Source organism: Haliaeetus albicilla, chromosome 2 (assembly GCF_947461875.1).
Source record: "Haliaeetus albicilla chromosome 2, bHalAlb1.1, whole genome shotgun sequence".
Lineage (NCBI taxonomy): Eukaryota > Metazoa > Chordata > Aves > Accipitriformes > Accipitridae > Haliaeetus > Haliaeetus albicilla.
In genome coordinates, this window is record NC_091484.1 from 65,142,637 (window position 1) to 65,155,561 (window position 12,925).

Sequence of the window (12,925 nt, forward strand, 5' to 3'; positions counted from 1 at the left end):
GGAATGTGCTATGCAAGTGCAAAGCACGAGCCAGGCTCATTGATTTTAGTAGAAATTAAGGCTTACATCTATATTTTATGCTTATATAGCACATTCCATCTTCCACACTTTTCCATTTATGGGATAACGTCGTTGCTGGAGAGAATACATCACATTCACTTCTGTATTATTTAGCCATGTAATATGATAGTGATAAGATCAAGATGTTTGGCACTAAAATCCCAACTGTTTCAGCAAGTGCTTCATGGATGCTTGGGGTGTCCTATCTGTTAACAAGCTTGTTCATCATCTTTGCTTTTTCCTTGTAGAACAGGTAATGAGTGGTAACTTGTGTATCTCTTTCTCTAGTCATCCACTACCCTGTTACAGAAACAGTTGTCCTTCAATGGATAAGAGTAAATCTTTGCTTAAGTTGTGTGTTTTGGCTTTTGGGTTTGGTTTTGTTTTGTTTTTATTTTTTCTTCATGTTAAAATCTATAGACTAATTCACATAGGAGATGATTGTTATACAGAGCTGCAAAACCTGAGACAAAAAACTGTCTGGTGCTTAAATACAGGACAGCTTGGAATACCCAGTCTGACACTGACTAATATAATCACAGACCACTCACTTTACCAGTCCTTTCTTCCATATTTCTATCTCTAAAAATGGACAATCTAATATTTACCCTCCTTGTGGTAACATTTCATGACTTAGGAAATGTTTATGGCACAACACTGTTATTAGCATAGCATTGTTTACTCCTGCAAATGTTGATTAAGAACACTGAAATTATCTGGATGATAACAGTAAGGTACAATAGGAAATGAAAATGAGGCTTTAATCACTCTCTCAGTGTATAAAGGAATACAGATAAGGCCATTCCCAACCACAAGCTATAAACAGGACATTACCCAGTGAGTACAATTTTGTCACATATTTTCTCTCTGGGGATTGCATCTCGGCAAAACTTTGTCTTTGCTGCCTGCTGCCAGAGGCTGCTAGCCTGGAACCAAGCTCTCAAACATAATGAAAAGGATAAAGACAAAGAAAGTTAATGGCCGCAACAGCTCATATGGGTCTCGCTTCCACAGATTTGGTAACCTTGTATAGAGCTGTTTCATTCCATGCAATGGCATGCTGTGGCTTCAATTACATGGGTGCTGCTGTGTTACTGCTTTGCCTACTGACACTAAGATATCGCCTGGATAAATATTGCCTCCTGAAGGATTGCACTGAGTCAACTGCACGTACTAAGCTAAGAGTGATGAAAATTTCTTCTGGATGAGACAAGTTAAAATTGCTCTTGCTAACTCAAGCAGTGGGAGAATCCTTTGTGATTCACTTTACTAGAAATGCTGCTTTTGTCTAAAAGTCTTCAACTCTTCCCCTGCTCAGGAGGCACAGCCCCAGCTCCCTGCTTCTCCTAATTTGGTTGGTGTCTACCTCAGCTTGCTGTGATGCTCACACATCAACCCATGTGTGTCTTGTCCTTGCTGAGAAACTCTGTTGCAGACTACATGACATGCCAAATTCCAGCCACTGTCCCCAATTTCATTCACTTCATGACAAACTCAAAAATTCTCAGAAAAGTCAAGAAATCATAGTTAATCTGAAAAAATGTGGAAGGCTGTGACACAATATCTATGATGCCTGCAGGAGTCTTCGAAAATTATGCATTTACTTCACTGGCTATTTTAAAACCTGTCAGTTCATCACTGTTTCCTTCACAAGCTGGGTTTTCCCCCCATCTCCTTGTTAGGTTTTTGACCTTTAGGTGCCTTGCAAGTGCATACCAGCAATGTGCACATAATGTATGCTTTGTGCAGTGCAGATGCAGCAGTATGCAGTGCAGATCAGAAAGCAGCTTTAAGTACCAAGTATCTCATTCAGAGTCTGCCTTAGTCAATTTTTTCCCTCTTGGAGCTCAGGAAGAGCAGAGGAGAGCAAGAGGTTTGTCATGGGGGCTCTCCATTACTTTCCTACTCCAATTTCCAGTTACTACTCTAGACCTATGCCAGAATTATTGTTTCTAGTCCTTGGTGCTAAATCTAGGATGACCATAATCTATCACAGGATTAACAGTCTCTAGGGCCATGAAATATAAACCACTTGTCTATGTAGACTTCAGCAGCACATCTGCTGGAAGTGGTAATTGAATCTGGTTTACTGCTCCTTGTCCTGATGCCCCGAACCCTTCCTGGGACTCTGCTGCTACAACTATGCCAGTAAACTGAGTAAGGTCAGGGCATGTCCCAAGCACTGGCACACCACTATCCATACTGTAAAACAATTAATGAGGTATGTGACATGTCTTTGGACCAGGCAATCCAATGCTCTTCCAGAAAAGTAGTGGACATGGCTCAGGGATCAGCATGGGCTAGAGACTGTCCTCAATTCACAGTTTAGATATAGTTGCCCTGCCTGGGAGTTAGACAGAGAGAAGTTAGGTAGACATGAACTGTGCTGTATCAATTGGCTACAGGTGCATCCACATCAGTGTTTTAGTTCAGATCAGACATACGTATTAGAAGCTAATTTCCTGATTGGTTCCCAGTTCCCCACAACCCTATCCTGAATAAAATAAAGGGTACAGATATCCTCTGTCACCCAGGACAATACTTCACCATGAAATAAAATTATTGCAAGCGTGCTACTGTATCAAGCTACTGTGTAAGGTAGATAAAACAAAACAAAATGTTACTGTTAAAGAAAGTATTTCAGAGTCTTGATGTACCTTTGAACATTGGAGGTAACCTTCATTGCCACATTGGATCTTGAGGCTTGAATATGACATTGGATATTCCTTTTTCCACATGTTCCTGTGACAGTACTATCCTATGTAAGACAGTCTAGATTGTAAAGGGGCCATGTAAAGACTCAAAGCTCAGTGTACTAAATCTTTGTGCCCAAAACACATTGGGACTTATTCACAAGCAAAAGCTGTCCTAGGTTAGTTCTGCAAAAGGTGCAGCAACATCAGCATAAAATACCATGTTATAGCCGAACCATAATTCTCACTTGGCCACAAAAATCGGGCAGTCTTGAACGGCAAGTTTGCAATGATTTTATGGTCCTAGCTGGTATTGCTGGTACTATAGCTGCCTTTACTCTAGTCATGTATTTGAGGGATCTACTGCTTAAAAGAGAATTTTGAAGGAGAATTGCAAATGGGATGTCTTCTGCAGATGATATTTCCAATTTGCCAATTATCTGAAGTCCCATGCAATGTCCGTGAGGTTGTAAGACTTTTTCATTGAAATGTTGCTGCTGTATTTTGCAAAATGGACAACGACAGCCCTAAATTCAGAGACCTACTGATTGAAAAAGGAAGCCTTTTCAGAGAAGGGCTTGAGGAATGGATATCTACCAAAAGCTTTGGTTAATTTTAAGAAACAGTATCATGCTTTTCCTATACACAGCATGCCTAGCAAATTAATTCAAAGACACATCTTGGGGAGGCCATTGCAGAACTTTCCAGGGTGATCTAGCTTGGCATTAAGATCAATGACACTGTGTCAAATGCTTTGTAACAAATGGTGCCCATCTTCCACGTTTCTACACTTCTTTTGCCACTCCTCATGTGCCCTCACAAAGGCAATCAGACATCCAAATGGGAGTATGGAAACACGTGCTAGAAGATAAGACATATTTAATCCAATAGAACTAGAAAAAGATTGCCTTGAACATGTTTACAAAACAAGTTATTGTTTTGTATTGTGCAAGGATTAGATATCTTCTTGATATAATCTGTACTCTGAGGAACTATCACTTAGCTCCAGCCCTGGATCATACTTACATGAGACTATGAGAAATCCTTTTCTGGCTGTCCATCAGCCCAGCAGATGGACATGATAGATCTGGCTTTTTTTTTTCTTTTTTTTCCCCCCTTTTCTTCTCTTTTCCCAAATCCAGTTGGCAGATCTCGTAATTTGCTGGGCTGACCCTTTCAAGGGCTTGATATTGAACCTGCCATCTGGCTAATAATGAGGCCAGCTGGACACTAACACCAAGACTCAGTCCCAGACTCACATTTTCTTCATCTGGCTCCTTTTCTGTTTGTTCCTGCTCTGTCTGGACCCAAGGAACATCATGTTGTGCAAAGTCACATAAAGTTCTTAGCCAACCTTTTAGTTTCTGGGTATACTTCATGATGGCAGGGGTGCTGTTTTCCTGTCCCCTCAGGCAATATTTTGTTGTTGGATGTGGACCATACAGGATGCCAAAAAAAGAAAAACCTGATGAAACTACTCTCACTGTTAATAAGCAACAATATCTTCTGGTTGCAGCAATAGGTTCAGATAAATCACTGGATCATTTCCCTCAGAGTTTAATTGAACCACTGCTCTAACTCACCAGTTTGATTGATGTGACAGTGTACACAGATTCTTGATTCATAAGAAGTAAACACTTTTCTGTTGTGAAATTAGACATCATTCTCTAGGACATTCAGAAGAATTGAATCTGACAAAGACTTGTGGTACACTGGATACTATTGTATCCACCTAAGTTGTTGAGGAGGGGGACTGACTGTCAAAGACACATATTTGTGTTCTGCATAAGCTTGCTACGAGACCCCACCATGTCTGCCTCTGTCATGTCACTGCTATCAGTGAAATGAGAGTTAGAGGATCTAGGTGTCTTTGCTGGACACAAACAACTGATCATACAGGCAAAAGGAGTGGACTGCTCTGTAAGGAAAGCTGAGCCAGGAGCTCAGCACAGCAGCAAAGCAGGCAGGGCACAGGTCTCACCAGCACAGCCTCATAGCACCCCAGCAACATGAGCAAGGCAGGTCCAGGGACAGGAGCTGGCTTCAGCCTAGAGTCAAGATTGCCAGACAAGTCTAAAGCGATGAGGCAGGTCTGAAGTCAGGCCACGAGGCTGTCTGTCTTTCAGGGTCAGAACTCACATCAGTGGGGTATATGGCCCGGCATAGGCATAGCTGAAAAATTGCTGAGACAAGGACCAAGGCTTTTGTGCAACGTTTAACAGTTCCTGCCAAAACATATAGGGAGAGAAGAATCAGATCTATTATTCTTGGTAAGTTTAGTTTTGGTAATGTGACATAACAGATGTCTCACTTTCAAATACAAAAATATGAAGTAGCTATCCTTTTTCATGAATATACTGAAAGGCATCCTCTTTATTGCTCCACAGACAAGTGTTTCTCTTTATTAACATGATTTTGCAGACACTTTATCCATGAAAGACTGTAAAGTCAATGTCCATGCTGTGATAGTTTCCCTGCTCCTATCCAATAACATGCCAGTGCCATATCTTCACGGAAGAAAGAGATCATTCTCCCCCAAGGGGAGAATCTTGTTCAACATCTGTTCTATGTCTTCTGCAGTTCCTGCTGTTGCCTCTAACAGATAGGGCCACTCTCAAATGTAAAGACCCATTTTGAAAATGATCAGTTTCTTGCCAGCTGTTAAATGAAGTACAGTACAAGGACAATACTTCACATGTCCATGGAGATAAGTTAATGATACTATGCTAATCAGGTGTGTGTTGTCCCCATTTAGCAAGCCTTACTGTGTATATGCCAAGGTCTGTTCACCCTGAATCCTCTGAAACTTGTTGTGCCAGACCGTTGATTTATGCTGTTGTTGCCTTAGAAAGCACAGAAAGGTTCATATTGCCAGGGATGTGGGATCAATCCTGTAATTACAGTCCATTAGCAGGGAAGTCACTGTTAGGGCTCTCTTGCATTAGAAATAGACCATCATTTCTAAAACTGTCTGAAACAATGAGGTCTATGAAAACAGCTCCCAGTTGTGAGGAAGAGGCTTGTACAATCAGCTGGAGAGGTAATTGCGTTGGAGCACAGGTCAGCACGGAGGGGAGATGGTCTTTGTCTCAGTGCATTAAAGGCAATACACTATGCCTGTGGCAAGCTCCCTTAATTTCAGAGTGATTTTCAAGGCCGCATTTGAAAGCAATCTGCCTCCAGGTGGTTTTCTCCAGAAAGATTTCCCACCAGATTTCTACTTAGTGCTTTGCACCCTGTCTTCTGCTTCATCCAGGAGAACTTTAAGGAATTGCTTTCAGATTCACCATTCAGTTTCTTATAGACGCTTCCAAGCCTCTGCCTTACCCATTTCCATCTGTGACTTGAGTTTTGAACCAATGCACAGCCACTCATCTCTCCTCCTCCTCAAATCTCTGTTGATGAATTCACTGTTGGTATTTCCCACTATTTGATTACAAAAGCTGAAGCATGGTTGTAGCTGAAAGTGGTGTTATTCATGGTCACATTGTCAAGAGCCAACTGCTGTTCCAAAGTGTAATATACTACTTCTATTACTTTTGTGAGAACAGGTGCCAGCCAGCTGACACAGGGTGCTGGCTACTTGAAAGCTCAAAGAAAGAGCCAGGTTATTAAATTATTGTTAAAAGAAAACACTGGCTGTCAGTTGTAAACTTGGCTGCCATTGGCCGCCCAGCATCGCTAGACAGTCAGAATGCTAAATTGGAGCTATTGCTGTTGGTAAATTCTATATCTCTAGTTATATCAGTTCTAATCTCTACTGTTGACAACTGCTAAGCATCTGCATTTTCTTTGTTCTGCTACTGATCCACCCAAGGCAATAGCAGATTGAGGACCTTCTCTGTTGCTGTTTTCCAAGGTTCCAAAGCATGTTAATAGGCCAACAGTAAGATCATGTCCTGCATTTGCCAAATTTGACCTCTTTCATACAACCTCCTATCCCATGTGTTGACTGAAATGCAACAGCGTATCTGTGAATATATGTTCAACATTGCCTTCACCACCTTTTCTCTCTTTGCTGGAGAACAAGAGAAAGTCTTACAGAGAGAAATCTAAAGATTATTAATAACGTCTTCTTCCCTAGATCCCATTTTACCATGCATAATCATTTAGCCATGATTCCACTTATCTGGTCAGACCAATCCATCTTTTCTTCTGCCAGTTCTCTGTCCAAGTGTCAGCAGTCTGAGGTACGGTGATGCGCAAGACCCTGGGCTAGGTGGGCCTTAACAATGTACCCTCTGTTACTGGAATAGTTTATGCCAATGCAGCTCACTGGATTTCAGTCCAAAGACTGCACATAAAAGAACTGAAATCAGCACTCGCTAGTCTCTAATTCCCAGCTTAGTTTCTACATATTTATTGTAATCTTCCTGGACGGTTCTAAAGGAAGGGTAATCTCACTCACTGACCTATAGCTTTTTTCTCTTTCAGCTAGGTCTTTCAGCTAGGTCAGCAAGCAGTCTTAGCCAAGAAAGTGTTTAACCCCTTAACAGCAATGATTGCACTGGGTGACATTTCCCTGGCTCTTCTACAAGAACAATGTCAATGATCATTAAGATCATCATTAATGATCATATGTTTAAAAACTCAATAATGGGGATTTCTTGGCATGGAAGTACAGCCCAGACCTTTGGGAAATTCAGATCCACTTGCAAAACTTCATCCTTGCAACCTCCCAGTAATGTATCCACAAATAGATTTAGGGAAGCTTGGAATTCTTTGCAGGTTTTGATCCAAATTCACAACCTAAGCCTATTTCAATCTGTGCATTGAATGGTACCTGAGCAGTACCTTTAGGAGCACCAGCTCATTGAAGCACTGTATGGTACTCACAGCACCTCCCCTCTTCGCTCCATATGTTGCACTCAGTAGTTCAAGGGTTTCTTTTCCCTGGTCATGCTAGAAAAGAATATTAAAATAAAAACCTAACTCAGAACCAGGAAGATGTTCTTCTGTCAAGTTAGCAGCTATTCCTCATTTTTTGTTGCTTCTGTCACTTTCTGTGTAAAACCTGCTCAGTTACACTGTAAATAATTGCATTTTATTCCTCTCCCATATTCTCCTTCTTGTCCCAAGCGACTTGTTTGATTCTCACAGTAGCTCTTTTCTGAAAAAGAAAAATCTACACAAAGTATCAGTGACAGTCAATATTTAAGGAACATCTTCAGATATTCCGTACTACAGCACATAGATTTTACGGGCTCTCTCGTGCCACTTGTCTGAGCAGCAGGTAGCAGTAGGTATTGCTGTATTCCTGTGCTGATTTGCAGAAGAGAACTGAGCAACTGCACCGCAGACAGGTTCATAAAGCCAGGGAAAGGATGTGCTGAGTTGCAGCTGAGACTGGGGTTCAGAGGAGGTCCCTCCAGGGACTCATTCCCCAGCTGGACCAACAACCACCTTTCCCATCAGAAGACTGCCCAGTACAGCTGCATTGCTGTCCTATGGTCATGGTGTATCTGCTGTCCCAGGCACCAGGAAAGGAGATGACTGGTAGACATGGGTGTAGAAAGCTGAGCAGGTAACAAAACGGTGGTCAGGGCAGAGCAGATTGATGCTGTGTGACAGGGCAGCCACCTGGGGCTGACAGGACATCAGGGTGTTAAATCCACCCCTCTGCAGACAGAGCTGGTCCGTGTCCAGGGGAGCCCTCCTGCACTCTGCACCCTTCACAGGAGCATGGGCACAAAGGGAGCAGGATTCACGACTTCTCCAGGCACAGGACAAACCTGAGCACTTTACTTCTCTTCCCCATGTTCTCTTGGCTCTTGCTGTGCTCTCTGGGTGACTGGGCCAACACAAACCCGCCCTGAGGGACTGTGCATGCTCACCTGCCACAGCGGGTCATGGGAAAGCGAGCAGGGAGCCTGAAGTGTTGGCATGACAAGCCTGTGCCACAGAGCCTCGGCCACCCTTGCTGCACCAGCATAACGGGAGCTACAACCATCAGTCCGTGTAGGTGCTGCTATAACCTCCCTTTAGGTCCGGAGGATTTTTCAGTGAGCTCTGATGTAGCATGTGTAAATAGGAATGCAGTGTTGCAGCTAAATACCTCCTTTCAACCAATTTTGAATCCCTCAGACACAGGCAGAAATTTTGAAAAGTGACTTATAGCAATCATGGGAGAATCTTTGCTAATATTCCTCTTCACTGGCTGCTGCACAAGCACAGAGCCAGCCCCATCCTAAAGTGCTTCCTCTCCAAGGGAAAACAGAATAAGCAAGTACAAAGAGCTACCTAGGAATTACAAGGAAACAGCTAGAAAACTGGTCAGCACGACAAACACTAGTTTCAGCACAGCAGCAGCCTGCCAATTGCCACATCTTTTGCAGCCATCACAGCAAGAGAGAATTTTTTAAATGGATTTGAAGAAGGGGCAGCAACCGTAGAGGTGCTTGTTTGAAAATTGAGAAATGGAAGGGAGAAAAAACCCAAATAATAATTGAAGTCCAGAATGACATTGAGTGGTCTTGGTTTTGTTTTCAAGACTGAGCTGTCTTGGGTAGCTGTGGGGTTTTTTGGGTGGGGGAGGGACAGAATCTTTTCCAGTATGTGAAAACACACATGCACACACGCACACACACACAAAACATTTCCTTGTTAACATGCTTTCATTGCCTACATCTCAGAGCCTTTGTTATGGTTACATTTGGTTCTCATTTAATCTGTGCTGCCCCCCTCGCGCCTCTGTCTCGCATCCCGCTATTGTTTCGTTGAGGCTTCTTTCAAGCCTCTCTCCTCACACTGCCACCGAGGCCTCATGCCAGTCTTTTTCTTCTTTCCCTCTTAGCATTATTTCTATCTCTTTTCAGCATTCCCAGCATTCTCTCATATTTTAAGCCTTCATTTTTATATTATTGGGTTTTTCCCCCACTATTTCTCCCTGCCATTCTTCCTCTGTCTCTTTTTCTGTCATTTTCTTCTCCCCTGCATTAAACATGCCCTTTACCTTTACTTATCCTCTAGATCAATTCCAGTCTGTGCCTTTTTTCTCCCCTTCCTCCCTTCTAGGTATTTCACTCTCCTCTCTTTTTGATGCTCTTTTTCATGCTCTCCTTTCCCCTGAGAGCCTGTTGGTATTTAAGCAGCACTTCAGTGTATAATTTTTGTCTATTGTAAGACCAAGATTCAAAGTCCACCTTGACAAAGAAGATATCTCCACTGACTTCAGTGGGTCTGCCTGAGTGCTGTAGCTTGCAGGATTTGTTTTCTTCCAGAAACTGAGTTTCTGAAGGCTTTGATTACAAACAGAACTATTTACATATTAAATGTGTTTCTGGCCAAAGTTTGAACTCAGTGTACTACACAGGGGTCACTTAAGTCACAACAAATATTTTTTTCCTGCTACCTATTTATTTCTTATTAAAAACATGTGAAATTATGTTGGAGAAACATGGTCCAAGTTGAGAAGCGGTTGAGAGATCCTTTCTATTTTAAAGGAATAGACTTTCTTGGAGCAAATGGTGCTACAGCAACTCCATGCTTGTGAATCAGTAGTTGCTCTCAACATGAAAAAAATCATTTTAATGTTAGCTTCTGGGATATTCTAGATTCTGTCTGCCATGATGCTCTCCCTTCGTCTTCACTGAGTGAAAAGACTGGGACATCTGAGTTTTATTCTATCAAACAGAAAAATGTAAACCACTTCTAAAGACACTATTTAAGTATTTTCCTGTCTTCTGCAGTTTAAATAAATAGTTTCATTTTTTTGTTACCTATTTCAGTTAGGGTTTTTTTCATTGCTGAAGAGAAGTACAGATCCAGAATAAGACAGATGGACTGAATATGTGGGAAGCAGTCAGAGTGATCTTAATGTGAAAGGTCAGAAATGCTCTTTATTAACCATATGAGTTTTATGGGTTGTAAAAGGAACCATCAAATTCAAGTCAGGTTCCTTGAATTTCAGGAACTATGCCTTTTCCCTATTCTGGATGGTTAAACAAAATGAAAAACATGAAAAAATACACATGTAGGGCAGTCAGAGGAGTTATTCAGTTTAATATGTTTTTAATTAAATCCCAGCACTTGATGTGAATATCCACCCTGCATGAAGAAAGACATGGGGAAATTTTTCAGTGCTATCACACTCTGGTTTAATTCCTGCCTATTGCTGACTGGAGGTCTATTTCCCTATTAAAAAATGTTCATCATCTTTCCCCCCTTGCTACTTTCATGATATTATTTCTTCCCAGCATCTTTTCATTTCAGTCACAACCGGACAAATTCCTTCTCACAGCTATGTAAGTGTTTCCCTCTTTCACTTTCATCTCTCCTGTTGCAGGAAACATTTCCTCTTCCGCTGCCATTATCTTGAATGGGCTTCTCCATATCAGTGACTCTTTCATCTCCTTTCAAACATCAAGAACATCATTCAGTCTCTCCCTTGGATAGCCTCCTTAGGCCTCCCATCACTTTTACATTTAAATAATAGTTTAATTTATAGCCTCATTGTGCAAGCATTTAGGGGCTATCATTTGCACAGATGAGTACAATAAGGCAGAATATTTCTGTCTTATAAAGCAGCCAAAGTGCACAGGTTGCAGACTTGTTTAGCCCATACCTCAGCTCGATTAAAAAAAAAAAAGAAAAGAATGTCTTGGAAGAGGGCTCAGAAAGGGGAGTCAGTGACCTGCCACCTGCAGGAAGGGTGCTGCTGGTGCAGAACTGCCCCCCTTGCTTTTGGCATCTCACCAAATCACCTCACCGTTTGAAGCTCAGTCTTCCTAGCCTGCCTCTATAGCCAAATTAGAAACCAAGGCACCAGATCTGAGTTGACAGATAACCTCTGAAGCTCCCTTCACCAACGATATATAGCTTAGGACAGCCCACTTAAAAGCCTCATGTGCCTAAAATTCAGCGAGATGGATCTGGAAATCAGCCCCTTGCCTAAGGTGTTGATAATTTAGAAAAGGTCACTAAAATATCTATGGTGTTTCATTCTCCATAAGGACCAGGCCAAAACCAAAGCAGCAGCTTCTATATGAGAGCGTCCACGTGAGCTGCAGATTATCTGTATGAATGACGAGTGAAATTCATCCATGCAGAGCAGGGCCTTTGAACCACTGGGGTCCAGCAAATATCTAGTGATGGCCACAGCCTAACTCATTTTCTGCAGATCTAGCTTCTGTGGGTGTTGTGCCCGTGCCTGAGCTCTGCAACAGCAACACCTCAAGTCACAATGTCCCTGTGTCCTGGGAACCACTGAGTTTCTTGCCTCAGTCTTCCTCTGGGCTCTGTTATGGCTCTTACAGGCAGAACTGAGTCCAAAGTATAATTGTGTGAAGTTGCAAGAACAGGTAAGAACACATCTTATATACCCATCAGACAGGCTTGAAATTAAAATCTGGTATAACAGACAACTATTCTCAGATCTAGCTGCAAACGGTAAATAAATCCAGCTTGTAACTTAATGATCCTTGTGTTTGCAACCAGCAGTGAAAACTGCCTGGGGAACAAAAGCTGGAACTGTACATGGAAGACAGAATGAAGTCATTGGCAATCATATAGCGAAAACACCTGGATTTTATCATTCTGACCTGGAGATACAGTCATGTTAGTTCTGGCCAGAAATCCCCCGGTTAGGGAGGGCTGGGCTTCAGGATCAGTGCCCTGGATATTAGAACTGTGCTGCTGCTCATTTCACGTTCATACCCCTCATTAGACACCCTGCACTGCGCAGAGGCTTCATTACATTACCCCGCCGGTCCCTCCTGCTCCCTCCTCCCACGGCTCGGACCAAAATCGTCTGCGTTTCTTGGAATTCATTTCAAAACAGATTCATGTGGTGCCTGCTATTCCCCAACAAACAAATAAATTAGCTGCTGTGATATGGAAATTTGCATGATTCACTGTACTTAAAAACTGTTAGCTGTGAACTTATTAATTGAAAACCACAGGACGATAATAAGTGTGTCCTTCAGTCTGAACACGAGTCCCTTGTTATAATGAACTTGTAATAAAGATGTGTTTTTCAAGGAAAACACCACTGCCTCAGGACAGTTGAGGCCCGGTCACGCCTCGCAGGAGACAGAGGTGTTTCAGGGAGGGGAGCTCAGGGCCCCCCTCCAAAGCCACGGCACCCCGGCTGCAGCGCACAGGCAAGGCACAAGGGTCCCCAGGCGCAGCCGTGCCAGCTCTGCCTCTCCCCCGGCACTCCAGCAATCCTGCCT